The 17,067-nt window shown below is 43.7% G+C and overlaps 4 non-coding genes and 1 pseudogene across 4 annotated transcripts; all 5 read left to right on the top strand.

The window, feature by feature from the left end:
• The first annotated feature begins 326 nt into the window (after positions 1–326).
• LOC135045511 (U1 spliceosomal RNA) lies at positions 327–490 on the top strand. The gene has a single exon (XR_010237951.1). It is a non-coding gene; the product is annotated as a U1 spliceosomal RNA (small nuclear RNA).
• A 59-nt stretch (positions 491–549) lies between these two features.
• On the top strand, positions 550–666 carry LOC135045488 (U5 spliceosomal RNA). Its single transcript, XR_010237929.1, has one exon. It is a non-coding gene; the product is annotated as a U5 spliceosomal RNA (small nuclear RNA).
• Positions 667–940: 274 nt separating this feature from the next.
• LOC135045484 (U5 spliceosomal RNA) lies at positions 941–1,056 on the top strand. Its single transcript, XR_010237925.1, has one exon. It is a non-coding gene; the product is annotated as a U5 spliceosomal RNA (small nuclear RNA).
• A 275-nt stretch (positions 1,057–1,331) lies between these two features.
• On the top strand, positions 1,332–1,447 carry LOC135045486 (U5 spliceosomal RNA). Its single transcript, XR_010237927.1, has one exon. It is a non-coding gene; the product is annotated as a U5 spliceosomal RNA (small nuclear RNA).
• Positions 1,448–15,096: 13,649 nt separating this feature from the next.
• On the top strand, positions 15,097–15,275 carry LOC135045481 (U1 spliceosomal RNA; annotated as a pseudogene).
• Positions 15,276–17,067: the final 1,792 nt, after the last annotated feature.

Below are 17,067 nucleotides of genomic sequence, written 5' to 3'. Positions count from 1 at the left end.
CCCTGCACGCCCCTTTTCTGTTTTCATATGCAGACGAGGGTTGAAGCCAACTTTGACCCACTGCTTGGATGACATCACCATATGCAAATCCATCTGCGGCAGGCCTTCCCCCAGGAATGCTTGCACTAGTTGTTGCATTTGGTTTGTTGTTTGGGGGTGCTTCAGTATTAGGCAGCCTTCTGCCCTCCCATGTTCATCTGAAAATATGTGTTCTCCCTGCAGTTGTTGTCCCCAGATGAGAGTTCCCTTGTGCTGCCTCAGTTGAATCTCCTTAACTTGACAGAGATGTGCCTGAGCAGCGGCCCTCCCCAGCTCTATCCCAAATCATACTTATTTTGCATAGGAGATACCATGGTCATGAAGATTATTCTCCCAGGGTGAGGTTCATTCATTGCATTCTGGGTATGCTGACCCCTGTGATTTCCCCAAATGTGGGAAACTCGACTGCTTTATTTGTGGTAGTGGGGGACTGTGTTTGTGTTTTCCTCTGGTCAGCTCTGGTAAAAGTCAGATTTCTTTGTTTCAGAGCCTTGTTCTTCTTTTGAGAGTTCCCTTGTGCTAGTTCTTCAGAACGAACAAATCTTTTGCCTTTTACTAAAGATTTCCGTGGAGAGGAGCAAAACTGAGTTTTATCTCAATTTTTGCATGCCCTGTCTTATTGGGGTTTCTTTTATCAGTTTAAAGATAGAACGAGTGTGCTTTAATGTAAGCTCATTTGCGTAGAAATGACAGTAAATGTTTGTTTCTTTTCAAACAGAACTTTCTTGACTATACTAATTGCTTGAAAGATCTGGGAGCACATGGAAAAGAGTACAAACCATGTTTATAGCAAGGGGAAGCCTGGTGAGAAATCTGCTTTCTTTCTTTCAAATTGGGTGCTCACTTTGAGCTGAATGAGGACTGCTGGCATGGCACTCAGGCGACAGGTAGAATCTTGGTCATGCTGTGGTTTCTCTTCAGAACGAACAAATCTTTCGCCTTTTACTAAAGATTTCCGTGGAGAGGAGCAAAACTGAGTTTTATCTCAATTTTTGCATGCCCCATCTTATTGGGGTTTTATTTTATTGGTTTAAAGATAGAACGAGTGTGCTTTAATGTAAGCTCATTTGCATAGAAATGACAGTAAATGTTTGTTTCTTTTCAAACAGAACTTTCTTGACCACACTAATTGTTTGAAAGATCTGGGAGCACATGGAAAAGAGTACAAACCATGTTTATAGCAAGGGGAAGCCTGGTGAGAAATCTGCTTTCTTTCATTCAAATTGGGTGCTCACTTTGAGCTGAATGAGAACTGCTGGCATGGCACTCAGGCGACAGGTGGAATCTTGGTCATGCTCTGGTTTCTCTTCAGAACTAACAAATATTTCGCCTTTTATTAAAGATTTCCGTGGAGAGGAGCAAAACTGAGTTTTATCTCAATTTTTGCATGCCCCATATTATTGGGGTTTCTTTTATCAGTTTAAAGACAGAACGAGTGTGCTTTCTTGTTAGCTTTAATGTAAGTTTATTTGCATAACAATGACAGTAAATGTTTGTTTCTTTTCAAACAGAACTTTCTTGACCATGCTACTTGCTTGAAAGATCTGGGAGCACATGGAAAACAGTACAAACCATGCAGTATCACAAGAGCCTTTATTTGATCTTTCATGAAGATAGAGCAGAATTGAGGACACGTCAACAATTTCTGCCGAAGGTGGTTCATCTTTCCACATGGTGCCTTTGGCCACTGACACCTTCGTTGAGTCAAAGTCTCTGGCTGTGGTCAGAACTTTGAAAATTTATGTCACCAGAACGGTTCAGATTAGGAAAACAGAGGCTCTGTTTGTCCTGTATGCTCCCAACATGATTGGGTGTCCTGCTTCCATGCAGACCATTATGCGCTGGATCTGTGGTAAAATTCAGCATGCTCATTCCACGGCAGGATTGCCGTTACTGAATTAGGTGAAGACCCATTCTACTAGAAAGGTGGGTTCATCCTGGGCAGCTGGTCGGGGAGTCTCGGCATTGCAACTTTGCCGAGCAGCTATTTAGTAAACACTTTTGCTAAGTTTTACAAGTTTGATACCTTGGCTGATGATAACCTCAAGTTGGGTCATTCGGTGCTGCAGAGTCGTACGCACTCTCCCACCCGTTCAAGAGCTTTGGTATAACCCCATGGTTCTTAATGTGACCCCAGCATCCTCTAGGTCGTATGAGAAAATAGGATTTTAATACCTACCGGTAAATCCTTTTCTCTTAGTACGTAGAGGATGCTGGGCACCCGTCCCAGTCCATACTGTGTCTGCAGTTATTACTTGTGGTTATACACATGTTGTGTTACGGTTCTGGTCAGCTTTTTGCTGCAATTGTTCATGCCGTTGGCTTGTGTTCTGTTGAATGCCACGTTCTGCGGCATGCTTAAGGTGTGAGCTGGTAAGATGCTCACCTTAGTTTAACAATAAATCCTTTCCTCGAAATGTCCGTCTCCCTGGGCACAGTTCCTATAACTGGAGTCTGGAGGAGGGGCATAGAGGGAGGAGCCAGTTCACACCCTTTGAAAGTCTTAAAGTGCCCATGTCTCTTGCGGATCCCGTCTATACCCCATGGTTCTTAATGTGACCCCAGCATCCTCTACGGACTAAGAGAAAAGGATGCCCTTGTGTACTATCCTGACTTCTCCTCCCGTCTGCTTACTTTGTGCCTTCCAACACACAATGCGAACTACAGGTGGTGCTGCAGGGCCCACACCCTTTTACTTGCCTTACAGAGCAGCTCTGGAGCTGTTACAGTGCCCAGCTGCTGCAAGAAATCAGCATGAATGCTTCAGGGGATGGGGCATGGCCAACATGAGCCCCACACCAAAGGAGGGTGGGGGTGTTTAATGCGAACTAGGGGTCATCCAAGCACTGCAAAAGGCCGCCATGCCCTGCATGCCCCTTTTCTCTTTTTATATGCAGATGAGGGTTCCAGCCAACTTTGGCCCACTGCTTGGATGACATCACCGTATGCAAATCCGTCTGCTGCAGACCTTCCCCCAGGAATGCTGTTACTAGTTGTTGGATATGGTTTGATATTTGATGGTGCTTCAGTATTAGGCAGCCTTCCGCCATCCCATGTTCATCTGAAAAGATGTGGTCTCCCTGCAGTTGTTGTCCCCAGACGAGAGTTCCCTTGTGCTTCCTCAGTTGAATCTCCTTAACTTGACGGGGGAGGGGCTGCCCGAGCAGCCACCCTCCCCAGCCCTATCCCAACTCATACTTATTTTACATATTAGATCTCTTGATCATGAAGATTGTTCTCACAGGGTGAGGTTCATCCATTATATTTTAAAATAGGAAGGTACAAATTACATATTTGAATTGCATCTATGTGCTGGATTCAAATGTCCCCCCCCCTTCCTTTCTCAATTGTGCCCGTCAGCAGCTATTCTAAGGTTGCTGCCAATGGGTGTGACACATTAATTTCTTCTGTGGGGTACACTGGACTCCACAAGGATTCACATTGGGGTGTAGAGTAGGATCTTGATCTGAGGCACCAACCGGCTCAAAGCTTTTGACTGTTCCCAAGAAGCTCAGTGCATTCTCCTCTATAACCCCGCTTCCATGAACAGGGAGCTCAGTTTGTAGTTGGTGCCTTCAGTAGCAGGCCAATTAACAGGGGCCTGCCTCAGGCAGCCTATTCTTAGCTATTAATTTTGACAAGAAAAGAAGAACTTGTTTTATGAGAATCTACAAGGGCTGCAGCAGGCTAGGTCTAATAGACATCTTTACTGCAGCTTCATCACTCCCAGCGGCGCTATATACTCCCGTGCCCTGGTTGCTGGGTCACTGCAGCGGAGGCTCCGGTTTCATCCTAAGGTCAGTCACACACACACCACCCTTCCGGATCACGAGGCCGCTGATGAAGGGGAGCGAGGCCGTAGGGGGTGGGCCGTGTGCGCACTGCGGTGGACACTGATTACTGGGCAGCCGCTCCACTAGCCACCAGGTACAGTTAAGGAGCACAGGTCTGGGGGTTTTTCTCCTATATTAACCCAATTTTGTACTGCCCGCAGCGCATTGTGATAGGTAATAGGGCCTGATTCAGGTTGGATTGCAATCACAATAAGCGATCCAACTGCAAAAATTGCTAAGAGCATACGCATGTGCCTGCATTTTCTGCGGCACCCCGCAGAGAATGTGATCGCCTCTGCCTGTCAATCGGGGTGGGGAAGGGGGGGAGAGGTGGGTCAGCAACACTCCATTTCCAAGTCAGGGATGGAGCGGTGCGGGGGCAAGGCTTCAAAATGGGGTCTGCAACGGAGGAGACACAGGGGGCGTGGTCACAGCGGCTGTATGACATCACATTCAGCCGCTGTGATCACAAAAATGGTGGCGGCTTCCTGCGCGCACATACAGTCTGCACCAGCAGGAGCCTACACCATTTTTTATGATCACGCTGAACTGCAGTGCGACTGCAATTACAGCATGGTCAAGAAGGGAGGCGTCATGCTGGGTGGCCATGCCCTGTCACTGTGCAGGAGCCAGCACCGCTCACACACTAGTCCCCGGGTGCAGCCCCCAACCCCCGGGACACCCGGAGCAACAAAATGTAGATTCAGGCCACCAGGCCACGCCCCTACCTATGAAACCATGCCTCCTTTTTACCATTGCGCTGCTTATCTGCGCGCACTGCATTACAATCTCCCTCGCCACCTCTCTGTGTGTCACCAGTGATAGTGACACCTCTGCCATGCTTGTAGCAGCTGGTCCTAAGATCTACGCCTCAAACCCTGAGTGTTTGCCCTTGTGACTTGTTGATCATCATAGCGAAGCAGATGCTTACAGAAAACTGCAGGGGCTTAGATTGAAAATAAAAAAATTGATGGGTATAAGGTAGAGAGGAGCGGGTTCGGTTCTCCGAGAACCGAATTCCCCACGAACTCCACGTGGTTTACACTGGTCCGAGGCAGGCTCGGTTGTTCCCGCCTGACTCGGAAAACCTGAACAAGGGAAAATGTCATCATCCCGCTGTCGGATTCTCGCGAGATTCGGATTCCATATAAAGAGCTGCGCGTTGCTGCCATTTTTACTCGTGCATTGAAGAGAGAGCGGAGAGGACGTGGCTATGTTCTCTCAGTGGAAATCTCAATATCAGTGCTCAGTATCAGTGGTTACTTATTGCTGCTCAGTAATACTAGTAGTGTGTCTCTCCTGCTCAGTGTCAGTTCTCAGTAGTATCCTCATCAGTGCTCAGTATCACTGCTCATTGTCTTGTGCTGCATTGTGGTGCTCAGCATACTACAGTACATTACTAATAGTCCAGTGCTGCATCTTGCTGCTCAGTGTCAGTTCTAGTATCCTCATCAGTGCTCACTATCACTGCTCATTGCATTGTGGTGTTCTGTATACTACAATAACATAGTAATATAGTAACATAGTTTTTGAGGTTGAATAGAGGCAAATTGCCCATCGTGTTCAACCTGTTTTAAGTTGTGATGATTCTACATACTTGCTGAATAATGTTTTATGACTAGTTAGCTACTATAACTCATGTTACCCCCGGATTAACCATGTTGATATTTTAAGTATTATAACCTTGGATAGCTTTTTCATTCAGAAATGTATCCATTCCTTTTTTAAATCCAATTACAGAGTCCGCCATTACCACCTTCCCTGGCAGGGAATTCCACATCCTGATTGCCCTAACAGTGAAGAAACCTTTCCTCCATTGCGTTCTGAACTTTCCTCCAGTCGCAGCGAGTGACCACGTGTTCTTTTAATAAATAATTCCTCTGATAACTCTTTGTTATGTATCTTTACATATTTGAAGATATTAATAATATCTCCTCTTAGGCACCTCTTTTCTAGTGTATAAATATTCAGCCTAGTAAGTCTTTCCTTATAGTCCAGTACTTTTAGGCCTTTAATCAATTTAGTCTTCAGGATCTCTTACACTTCCATGAGCAGCAGAGTAGTGCAATGGAAGCATGCTGGGCCCATAACCCAGAGGTCGATTGATCGAAACTATCCTCTGCTATGTGCATTTTTTTTTTTATAATTAAAGTAATCAAAAACTGGGATTGATATTTTGGCTCTTTTATTTTTACTTAAAGTACAATAACTTTTATCATTTTAATTTGTTTTAATAGTATATTGACAGCATTGTTTTCTTTAAAAAATCCACTTAATTTTCTTTACCCTATTACTGAAATGGTAATTGACAAAAACAAACTACATTGTCACCAGAAGAGCAATGCAAAATGTACAAGTGATATATGAAAATCATCTTCCATCTTGAATTTCAATGATGCATTGGGACAACAATTTGTGAGAAACATCTTCACCCACAAAGAAAGATTTTCTTAATTCCTTACCTGTGTGCTGATTAGATATCACCTTGTTTTCACATTAAACAGACTTCCCCGTGAGGAAGCAGCAAGGATGCAGTGACGTTTCCTGGTGTCAACCTGTATTATTTCAGTAGACATTGAAATGAGGATGCATCTTTGATGCCTTTCCAATGAAGCAAGTTTATTTCAGTAATAGGTGAAAAACCATTCCTACAAAGGTGTTAATCAGAGACTTGGCTTTGTGGACACTTTTCAGAGAGCAAATTTGTTAGCATAAACATAAAATCAGAAAATGAAGAGCTGTTTAATCACTCAATTGGACTTTTCTGCCAGCATATTTTTTTTCTCTGCAACCCACTGCTAAATTGTGCTTCCTAGCTGTTTTTTTATAAAATCACTTAATCAAATCTAACTCTGATTACATCAGAGAAGGTCAGGTACCCTACACCATAAGGGGGGTTTTTGAAATTTTGACTTGTCTACTTAAAGATCACCAAAATCTGATTACAAGGTCAATTACATCCCTGGGTGGGATTGAACCACCAACCTTTTGGTTAATAGCCAAACATGCTAACCGATTGCGCCACAGAGACACCTTGCAAAAGTCAATACTGACAAAGGCTAATAATCATTCATCTAGAACGTTTCCTAGAAAAACTTTAAAAAGTCAATAATCTGGAGAATTTTTGTAAGAAACACATTGGTACTTTCCCATGATGAGTGAGTGCTTCAGGATTTCTTGCACTTACATGGGCTATTAACCAAAAGGTTGGTGGTTCAATCCCACCCAGGGATGTAATTGACCTTGTCATCAGATTTTGGTGATCTTTAAGTAGACAAGTCAAAATTTCAAACCCCCTCTTATGGTGTAGGGTACCTGGCCTTCTCTGACGTAATCAGAGTTAGATTTAATTAAGTGATTTTATAAAAAACAGCTAGGAAGCACAATTTAGCAGTGGGTTGCAGAGAAAAAAATAACATTTTAAACCTACCGGTAATTTTTTTTTCTCGTAGTCCGTAGAGGATGATGGGGACTCCGTAAGGACCATGGGGGATAGACGGGCTCCGCAGCAGACATGGGCACTTTAAGAAAGACTTTAGATCTGGGTGTGCACTGGCTCCTCCCTCTATGCCCCTCCTCCATACCTCAGTTAGAGAAACTGTGCCCAGAGGAGACAGACAGTTCGAGGAAAGGATTTTTGTTAATCCAAGGTCAAGATTCATACCAGCCACACCAATCACACCGTATAACTTGTGATATACTACCCAGTTAACAGTATGAATCAAATCTAACTCTGATTACATCAGAGAAGGCCAGGTACCCTACACCATAACAGGGGTTTTCGAAATTTTGACTTGTCTACTTAAAGATCAACAAAATCTGATTACAAGTTCAATTACGTCCCTGGGTGGGATTGAACCACCAACCTTTTGGTTAATAGCCGTACACACTAACTGATTGCGCCACAGCGAAACTTTGCAAAAGTACATACTGACAAAGGCTAATAAGCATTCATCTAGAACGATTCCTAGAAAAACTTTAAAAAGTCAATAATCTGGAGAGTTTTTGTAAGATGTTTCTTCCAGCAACCAATGAAGAAACACATTGGTACTTTCGCATGATGAGTGAGTGCTTCAGGATCTCTTGCACTTACATGTGCAGCAGAGTACTGTAATGGAAGCATGCTGGGTCCATAACCCAGAGGTAGGCAGATTGAAACTATCCTCTGCTATATGACTTGTCTACTTAAATATTACCAAAATTTGATGACAAGGTCAATTACGTCCCTGGATGGGATTGAACCACCAACTTTTTGATTAATAGCTGAACACACTAACCGATTGCGCCACAGAGACACTTTGCAAAAAGTACATACTGACAAAGACTAATAAGCATTCATCTAGAACGTTTCCTAGAAAAACTTTAAAAAGTCAATAATCTGGAGAGTTTTTGTAAGATGTTTCTTCCAGCAACCAATGAAGAAACACATTGGTACTTTCCCATGATGAGTGAGTGCTTCAGGATCTCTTGCACTTACATGTGCAGCAGAGTACTGCAATGGAAGCATGCTGGGCCCATAACCCAGAGGTAGGCAGATTGAAACTATCCTTTGCTATATGCATTTTTTTTTTGTTCATTAAAGTAATCCAAAACTGGGATTGATATTTTAGCTTTTATTTTTACTTAAAGTACAATAACTTTTACCATTTTAATTTGTTTTAATAGTATATTGACAGTGTTGTTTTCTTTCAAAAATCCAATTAATTTTCTTTACCCGATTATTAAAATGGTAATTGACAAAAACAAACTACATTGTCACCAGAAGAGCAATACAAAATGTACAAGTGATATATTAAAATCATCTTTCCAGCTTGAATTTCAATGATGCATTGGGGCAACGATTTTGTGAGAAACATCTTCACCCTTAAATAAAGATTTTCTTTATTCCTTACCTGTGTGCTAATTAGATATCACCTTGTTTTCACATTAAACAGACTTCCACATGAGAAAGCAGCAAGGATGCAGTGGCGTTAATGTTTCCTGGTGTCAACCTGTATTATTTCAGTAGATATTGAAATGAGGATGCATCTTGCTGCCTTTCCAATGAAGCAAGTTTAATTTAGTAATAGGTGAAAAACCATCCCTACAAATATGTTAATCAGATACTTGGCTTTGTGGACACTTTTCAGAGAACAAATTAGTTAGCATAAAAATAAAGCCAGAAAATGAAGAGCTGTTTAATCACTCAATTGGATTTTTCTGCCAGCATATTTCTTTTTCTCTGCAACCCACTGCTAAATTGTGCTTCCTAGCTGTTTTTTTATAAAATCACTGATTCAAATCTAACTCTGATTACATCAGAGTAGGCCAGGTACCCTACACCATAAGAAGGGGGTTTGAAATTTTGACTTGTCTACTTAAAGATCACCAAAATCTGATAACAAGGTCAATTACATCGTTGGGTGGGATTGAACCACCAACCCTTTGATTAATAACCAAACACACTAACCGATTGCGCCACAGAGACACTTTACAAACATACATACTGACAAAGGCTAATAAGCATTCATCTAGAACGTTTCCTAGAAAAACTTTAAAAAGTCAATAATCTGGAGAGTTTTTGTAAGATGTTTCTTCCATCAACCAACGAAGAAACACATTGGTACTTTCCCATGATGAGTGAGTGCTTCAGGATCTCTTGCACTTACATGTGCAGCAGAGTACTGCAATGGAAACATGCTGGGCCCATAACCCAGAGGTAGGCAGATTGAAACTATCCTCTGCTATATGCATTTTTTTTTGTTAATTAAAGTAATCCAAAACTGGGATTGATATTTTTGCTCTTTTATTTTTACTTAAAGTACAATAACTTTTACCATTTTAATTTGTTTTAATAGTATATTGACAGTATTGTTTTCTTTCAAAAATCCACTTAATTTTCTTTACCCTATTATTAAAATGGTAATTGACAAAAACAAACTACATTGTCACCAGAAGAGCAATACAAAATGTACAAGTGATATATTAAAATCATCTTTCCAGCTTGAATTTCAATGATGCATTGGGGCAACGATTTTGTGAGAAACACCTTCACCCTTAAATAAAGATTTTCTTAATTCCTTACCTGTGTGCTAATTAGATATCACCTTGTTTTCACATTAAACAGACTTCCACATGCGAAAGCAGCAAGGATGCAGTGGCGTTTATGTTTCCTGGTGTCAACCTGTATTATTTCAGTAGACATTGAAATGAGGATGCATCTTGCTGCCTTTCCAATGAAGCAAGTTTAATTCAGTAATAGGTGAAAAACCATTCCTACAAAGGTGTTAATCAGAGACTTGGCTTTGTGGACACTTTTCAGAGAGCAAATTTGTTAGCATAAACATAAAATCAGAAAATGAAGAGCTGTTTAAACAGCTACTGCCTGAGGGTCTCTTGACCTGGTGCAATACCTCTGTAGCTTTTTGTTGAGGCGGGACGCCATCATGTCTATCTGGAACAGTCCCCACCGACTTGCAATCTGTGCGAAGACTTCCTGATGGAGTCCCCACTCTCCTGGATGTAGGTCGTGTCTGCTGAGGAAGTCTGCTTCCCAGTTGTCCACTCCCGGAATGAACACTGCTGACAGTGCGCTTACATGATTCTCCGCCCAGCGAAGAATTCTGGTGGCTTCCGCCATCGCCACTCTGCTCCTTGTGCCGCCTTGGCGGTTTACATGAACTACTGCGGTGACGTTGTCTGACTGGATCAGAACTGGTTGGTCGCGAAGTAAGGTCTCCGCTTGACATAGGGCGTTGTATATGGCCCTTAGCTCCAGGATGTTGATGTGAAGACAAGTCTCCTGACTTGACCAAAGACCTTGGAAATTTCTTCCCTGTGTGGCTGCTCCCCAACCTCGGAGGCTCGCGTTCGTGGTCACCAGGATCCAGTCCTGAATGCCGAACCTGCGGCCCTCTAGAAGGTGAGCACTCTGCAGCCACCACAGGAGAGATACCCTGGCCCTGGGGGACAGGGTGATCAACTGATGAATCTGTAGATGTGACCCGGACCACTTGTCCAGTAGGTCCCATTGCAAGATCCTCGCATGGAACCTGCCGAAGGGAATGGCCTCGTATGATGCCACCATCATTCCCAGGACTCGAGTGCAGTGATGCACTGACACCTGTTTTGGTTTCAATAGGTTCCTGACCAGAGTCATGAGTTCCTGGGCCTTTTCTATCGGAAGATAAACCCTTTTCTGGTCCGTATCCAGAATAATGCCCAAGCAAAGTCAGACGAGTCGTAGGAACCAACTGCGACTTCGGGATATTGAGAATCCAGCCGTTTTGCTGTAACACCTTCAATGAAAGTTATACGCTGTTCAGCAACTGCTCTCTTGATCTCGCTTTTATGAGGAGATCGTTCAAGTACGGGATAATTGTGACACCTTGCTTTCGCAGGAGCACCATAATTTCCGTCATTACCTTGGTGAAAATTCTCGGAGAAAATTCTGGAGAGACCAAACGGCAACGTCTGAAATTGGTAATGACAATACTGTACCGCAAATCTTAGGTACGCCTGATGAGGTGGATAAATGAGTACATGAAGGTATGCATCCTTTATGTCCAGAGATATCATAAAATCCCCCCCTTCTAGGCTGGCGATGACCGCTCTTAGCGATTCCATCTTGAACTTGAACCTTTTCAAGTATAGGTTCAGGGATTTTAAATTTAATATGGGTCTGACCAAACCGTCCGGTTTTGGGACTACAAACAGGGTCGAATAATTTCCCTTTCCTTGTTGAAGCAGGGGAACCTTGACCACCACCTGTTGAAGATACAATTTGTGAATTGCATTTAACACTATCTCCCTTTCCTGGGGAGAAGATGGTAGGGCCGATTTGAAAAACCGGCGAGGAGGCACCTCTTCGAATTTCAGCTTGTAACCCTGAGAAACAATTTCTATTGCCTAGGGATCCACCTGCGAATGAACCCAGATGTGGCTGAAAACACGAAGACGTGCCCCCAACTGGGCGGACTCCTTTAGCGGAGCCCCAGCGTCATGCGGTGGATTTTGTAGAGGCCGGGGAGGACTTCTGTTCCTGGGAACTAGCTGTGTTGTGCAGCTTCTTCCCTCTGCCCTTACCTCTGGCAAGAAAGGACGCACCTCGTACTTTCTTGTTTCTCTGTGATCGAAAGGACTGCATTTGATAATGTGGTGCTTTCTTAGGCTGTGAGGGAATATAAGGCAAAAAATTTGATTTACCAGCTGTAGCTGTGGAGACAAGGTCCGAGAGACCTTCCCCAAACAATTCCTCACACCTGTAAGGTAAAACCTCCATATGCCTTTTTGAGTCGGCATCACCTGTCCATTGCCGGGTCCATAGGACTCGTCTAGCAGAAATCGACATAGCGTTTATTCTAGAACCCAGTAGACTAATGTCACTTTGAGCATCTCTCATATATAGGACAGCATCTTTTATATGCCCTATGGTCAATAACATAGCATCCTTATCTAGGGTCTCAATCTCTGCTGATAAGGTATCTGTCCATGCTGCCACCGCGCTACAACCTCGGCCGACGCAATTGCCGGTCTGAGTAAGATACCAGAATGTGTGTAAATGGACTTTAGGGTAACCTCCTGCTTGCGGTCAGCAGGGTCCCTGATGGTAGCCGTATCCTGGGATGGCAGCGCTACCTTTTTGGATAAGCGTGTCAATGCTTTATCCACCCTAGGGGAGGATTCCCACCGTATCCTGTCCATTGGCGGGAAAGGATACGCCATAAGAATCCTTTTGGGAATCTGCAGCTTTTTGTCTGGAGATTCCCAAGCTTTTTCACATAATTCGTTCAACTCATGTGAGGGGGGAAAGGTTATCTCAGGTTTCTTTCCCTTATACATGTGTACCCTCGTGTCAGGGACAGGGGACTCTGTGATGTGCAAAACATCTTTTATTGCAATAATCATATATCGAATACATTTAGCCAATTTTGGTTGTAACTTTGCATCATCGTAGTCGACACTGGAGTCAGAATCTGTGTCGGTATCTGTGTCAACTATTTGGGATAGTGGGCGCTTTTGAGACCCCGAAGGTCCCTGCGACATAGGGACAGGCATGGGTTGACTCCCTGACTGTTCCCTAGCTTCAGCTTTGTCTAATCTCTTGTGTAATAAGTTTACATTAGCACTTAAAACATTCCACATATCCATCCAGTCAGGTGTCGGCGTTGTCGATGGAGACACCACATTAATTTGCTCCTGCTCCTCTCTAGGAGAGCCTTCTACCTCAGACATGTCGACACACGTGTACCGACACACCATACACTCAGGGAATCCTCTTATCTGAGGACAGTTCCCCAACAAGGCCCTTTGGAGAGACAGAGAGAGAAAGTATGCCAGCACACACCCCAGCGCTATATGACCCAGGAAAAAAACACAATCACTTTATGTTTACCCAGTAGCGCTGTATTTCCATATATATATGCGCCTAATTATGTGCCCCCTCTTCTTTAAGACCCTCTTTCTACCGTGGTATAAGCAGGGGAGAGTCCATGGAGCTTCCCCTCAGCGGTGCTGTGGAGAAAATGGCGCTGGGGAGTGCTGAGGGAGAAGCCCCACCCCCTCAGCGACGGGCTTCTGTCCCGCTCAAATAGCCCCCCCCATAAAAAAATGGCGGGGGCTCTTATATATATATACAGTGCCTAGCTGCATATATATTTATTTTGCCAAAGAGAGGTCTATATTGCTGCCCAGGGCGTCCCCCCTGCGCCCTTCACCCTTACACTGACTGCCGTGTGTGAGGTGTATGGGAGCAATGGAGCACAGCTTTACTGCTGTGCGTTACCTCAGTGAAGATCATGAAGTCTTCCGCCGCCTCTGAAGTCTTCTTTTCTTCTCATACTCACCCGGCTTCTATCTTCCGGCTCTGCGAGGGGGACGGCGGCGCGGCTCTGGGACGGACGGCGAGGGTGAGACCTGCGTACCGATCCCTCTGGAGCTAATGCTGTACAGTAGCCTAAGAAGCAGAGCCTATCAACTCACAGAAGTAGGTGTGCATCTCTCCCCTCCGCCCCTCGATGCAGGGAGTCTGTTGCCAGCAGGCTCCCTGAAAATAAAAAAATCTAACAAATATACTTTCTGTCAGGAAACTCAGGAGAGCTCCCTGAAAAGCACCCAGTCTCCTCTGGGCACAGTAGTAAACTGAGGTCTGGAGGAGGGGCATAGAGGGAGGAGCCAGTGCACACCCAGATCTAAAGTCTTTCTTAAAGTGCCCATGTCTCCTGCGGAGCCCGTCTATCCCCCATGGTCCTTACGGAGTCCCCAGCATCCTCTAGGACGTAAGAGAAAAATTATGCTGGCAGAAAAATCCAATTGAGTGATTAAACAGCTCCAGAGCTGCTCTGTAAGGCAAGTAAAAGGGTGTGGGCCCTGCAGCACTACCTGTAGTTTGCATTGTGCATTGGAAGCCTAGTTTGCTGTCTGTTTCCACTTCTTTTTTCTTGATCCCCTCCCGTCTATACCCTTGTGCACTATCCTGACTTCTCCTCCCGTCTGCTTACTTTGTGCCTTCCAATGCACAATGCAAACTACAGGTAGTGCTGCAGGGCCCACACCCTTTTACTTGCCTTACAGAGCAGCTCTTGAGCTGTTACAGTGCCCAGCTGCTGCAAGAAATCAGCGTGAATGCTTCAGGGGCTGGGGCATGGCCAACATGAGCCCCACACCGAAGGAGGGTGGGGGTGTTTAATGCGAACTAGGGGTCTTGCACAATGCGAACTACAGGTAGTGCTGCAGGGCCCACACCCTTTTACTTGCCTTACAGAGCAGCTCTGGAGCTGTTACAGTGCCCAGCTGCTGCAAGAAATCAGCTTGAATCCTTCAGGGGCTGGGGCATAGCCAACATGAGCCCCACACCGACAGAGGGTGGAGGTGTTTAATGCGAACTAGGGGTCATCCAAGTGCCGCAAAAGGCCGCCATGCCCTGCACGCCCCTTTTCTCTTTTCATATGCAGACGAGGGTTGAAGCCAACTTTGACCCACTGCTTGGATGACATCGCCATATGCAAATCCATCTGCTGCAGGCCTTCCCCCAGGAATGCTTGCACTAGTTGTTGCATTTGGTTTGTTGTTTGGGGGTGCTTCAGTATTAGGCAGCCTTCTGCCCTCCCATGTTCATCTGAAAATATGTGTTCTCCCTGCAGTTGTTGTCCCCAGATGAGAGTTCCCTTGTGCTGCCTCAGTTGAATCTCCTTTACTTGACAGAGATGTGCCTGAGCAGCGGCCCTCCCCAGCCCTATCCCAAATCATACTTATTTTGCATAGGAGATACCATGGTCATGAAGACTGTTCTCCCAGGGTGCGGTTCATTCATTGCATTCTGGGTATGCTGACCCCTGTGATTTCCCCAAATGTGGGAAACTCGACTGCATTATTTAATGCGAACTAGGGGTCATCCAAGCACCGCAAAAGGCCGCCATGCCCTGCATACCCCTTTTCTCTTTTCATAAGCAGACGAGGTTTGAAGCCAACCTTGACCCACTGCTTGGATGACATCACTTGCTGCCTTTCCAATGAAGCAAGTTTAATTTAATAATAGGTGAAAAACCATCCCTACAAAGGTGTTAATAAGATACTTGGCTTTGTGGACACTTTTCAGAGCACAAATTTGTTAGCATAAAAATAAAGCCAGAAAATGAAGAGCTGTTTAATCACTCAATTGGATTTTTCTGCCAGCATATTTCTTTTTCTCTGCAACCCACTGCTAAATTGTGCTTCGTGGCTGTTTTTTTTATAAAATCACTTAATCAAATCTAACTCTGATTACATCAGAGAAGGCCAGGTACCCTACACCATAACAGGGGTTTTCGAAATTTTGACTTGTCTACTTAAAGATCACCAAAATCTGATAACAAGGTCAATTACGTCCCTAGGTGGGATTGAACCACCAACCTTTTGGTTAACAACTGAACACGCTAACTGTTTGTGCCTCAGAGACACTTTGCGAAAGTACATACTGACAAAGGCTAATAAGCATTCATCTAGAACGTTTCCTAGAAAAACTTTAAAAAGTCAATAATCTGGAGAGTTTTTGTAAGATGTTTCTTCCATCAACCAATGAAGAAACACATTGGTACTTTCCCATGATGAGTGAGTGCTTCAGGATCTCTTGCACTTACATGTGCAGCAGAGTACTGTAATGGAAGCATGCTGGGTCCATAACCCAGAGGTAGGCAGATTGAAACTATCCTCTGCTATATGCATTGTTTTTTGTTAATTAAAGTAATCCAAAACTGGGATTGATATTTTTGCTCTTTTATTTTTACTTAAAGTACAATAACTTTTACCATTTTAATTTGTTTTAATAGTATATTGACAGTATTGTTTTCTTTCAAAAATCCACTTAATTTTCTTTACCCTATTATTAAAATGGTAATTGACAAAAACAAACTACATTGTCACCAGAAGAGCAGTACAAAATATACAAGTGATATATTAAAATCATCTTTCCAGCTTTAATTTCAATGATGCCTTGGTGCAACAATTTTGTGAGAAACATCTTCACCCATAAAGAAAGATTTTCTTAATTCCTTACCTGTGTGCTGATTAGATATCACCTTGTTTTCACATTAAACAGACTTCCCCATGAGGAAGCAGCAAGGATGCAGTGACGTTTATGTTTCCTGGTGTCAACCTGTATTATTTCAGTAGACATTGAAATGAGGATGCATCTTGCTTCCTTTCCAATGAAGCAAGTTTAATTCAGTAATAGGTGGATAATCATTCCTACAAAGGTGTTAATCAGAGACTTGGCTTTGTGGACACTTTTCAGAGAGCAAATTTGTTAGCATAAACATAAAATCAGAAAATGAAGAGCTGTTTAATCACTCAATTGGACTTTTCTGCCAGCATAATTTTTTTTCTCTGCAACCCACTGCTAAATTGTGCTTCCTAGCTGTTTTTTATAAAATCACTTAATCAAATCTAACTCTGATTACATCAGAGAAGGCCGGGTACCCTACACCATAAGAGGGGGTTTGAAATTTTGACTTGTCTACTTAAAGATCACCAAAATCTGATAACAAGGTCAATTACGTCCCTGGGTGGGATTGAATCACCAACCTTTAGGTTAATAGCCATACACACTGACTGATTGCGCCACAGCGACACTTTGCAAAAGTACATACTGACAAAGGCTAATAAGCATTCATCTAGAACGTTTCCTAGAAAAACTTTAAAAAGTCAATAATCTGGAGAATTTTTGTAAGAAACACATTGG

Source organism: Pseudophryne corroboree, unplaced genomic scaffold (genome assembly GCF_028390025.1).
Source record: "Pseudophryne corroboree isolate aPseCor3 unplaced genomic scaffold, aPseCor3.hap2 scaffold_909, whole genome shotgun sequence".
Taxonomy (NCBI): domain Eukaryota; kingdom Metazoa; phylum Chordata; class Amphibia; order Anura; family Myobatrachidae; genus Pseudophryne; species Pseudophryne corroboree.
This window is presented reverse-complemented; position numbering and strand designations above follow the sequence as displayed.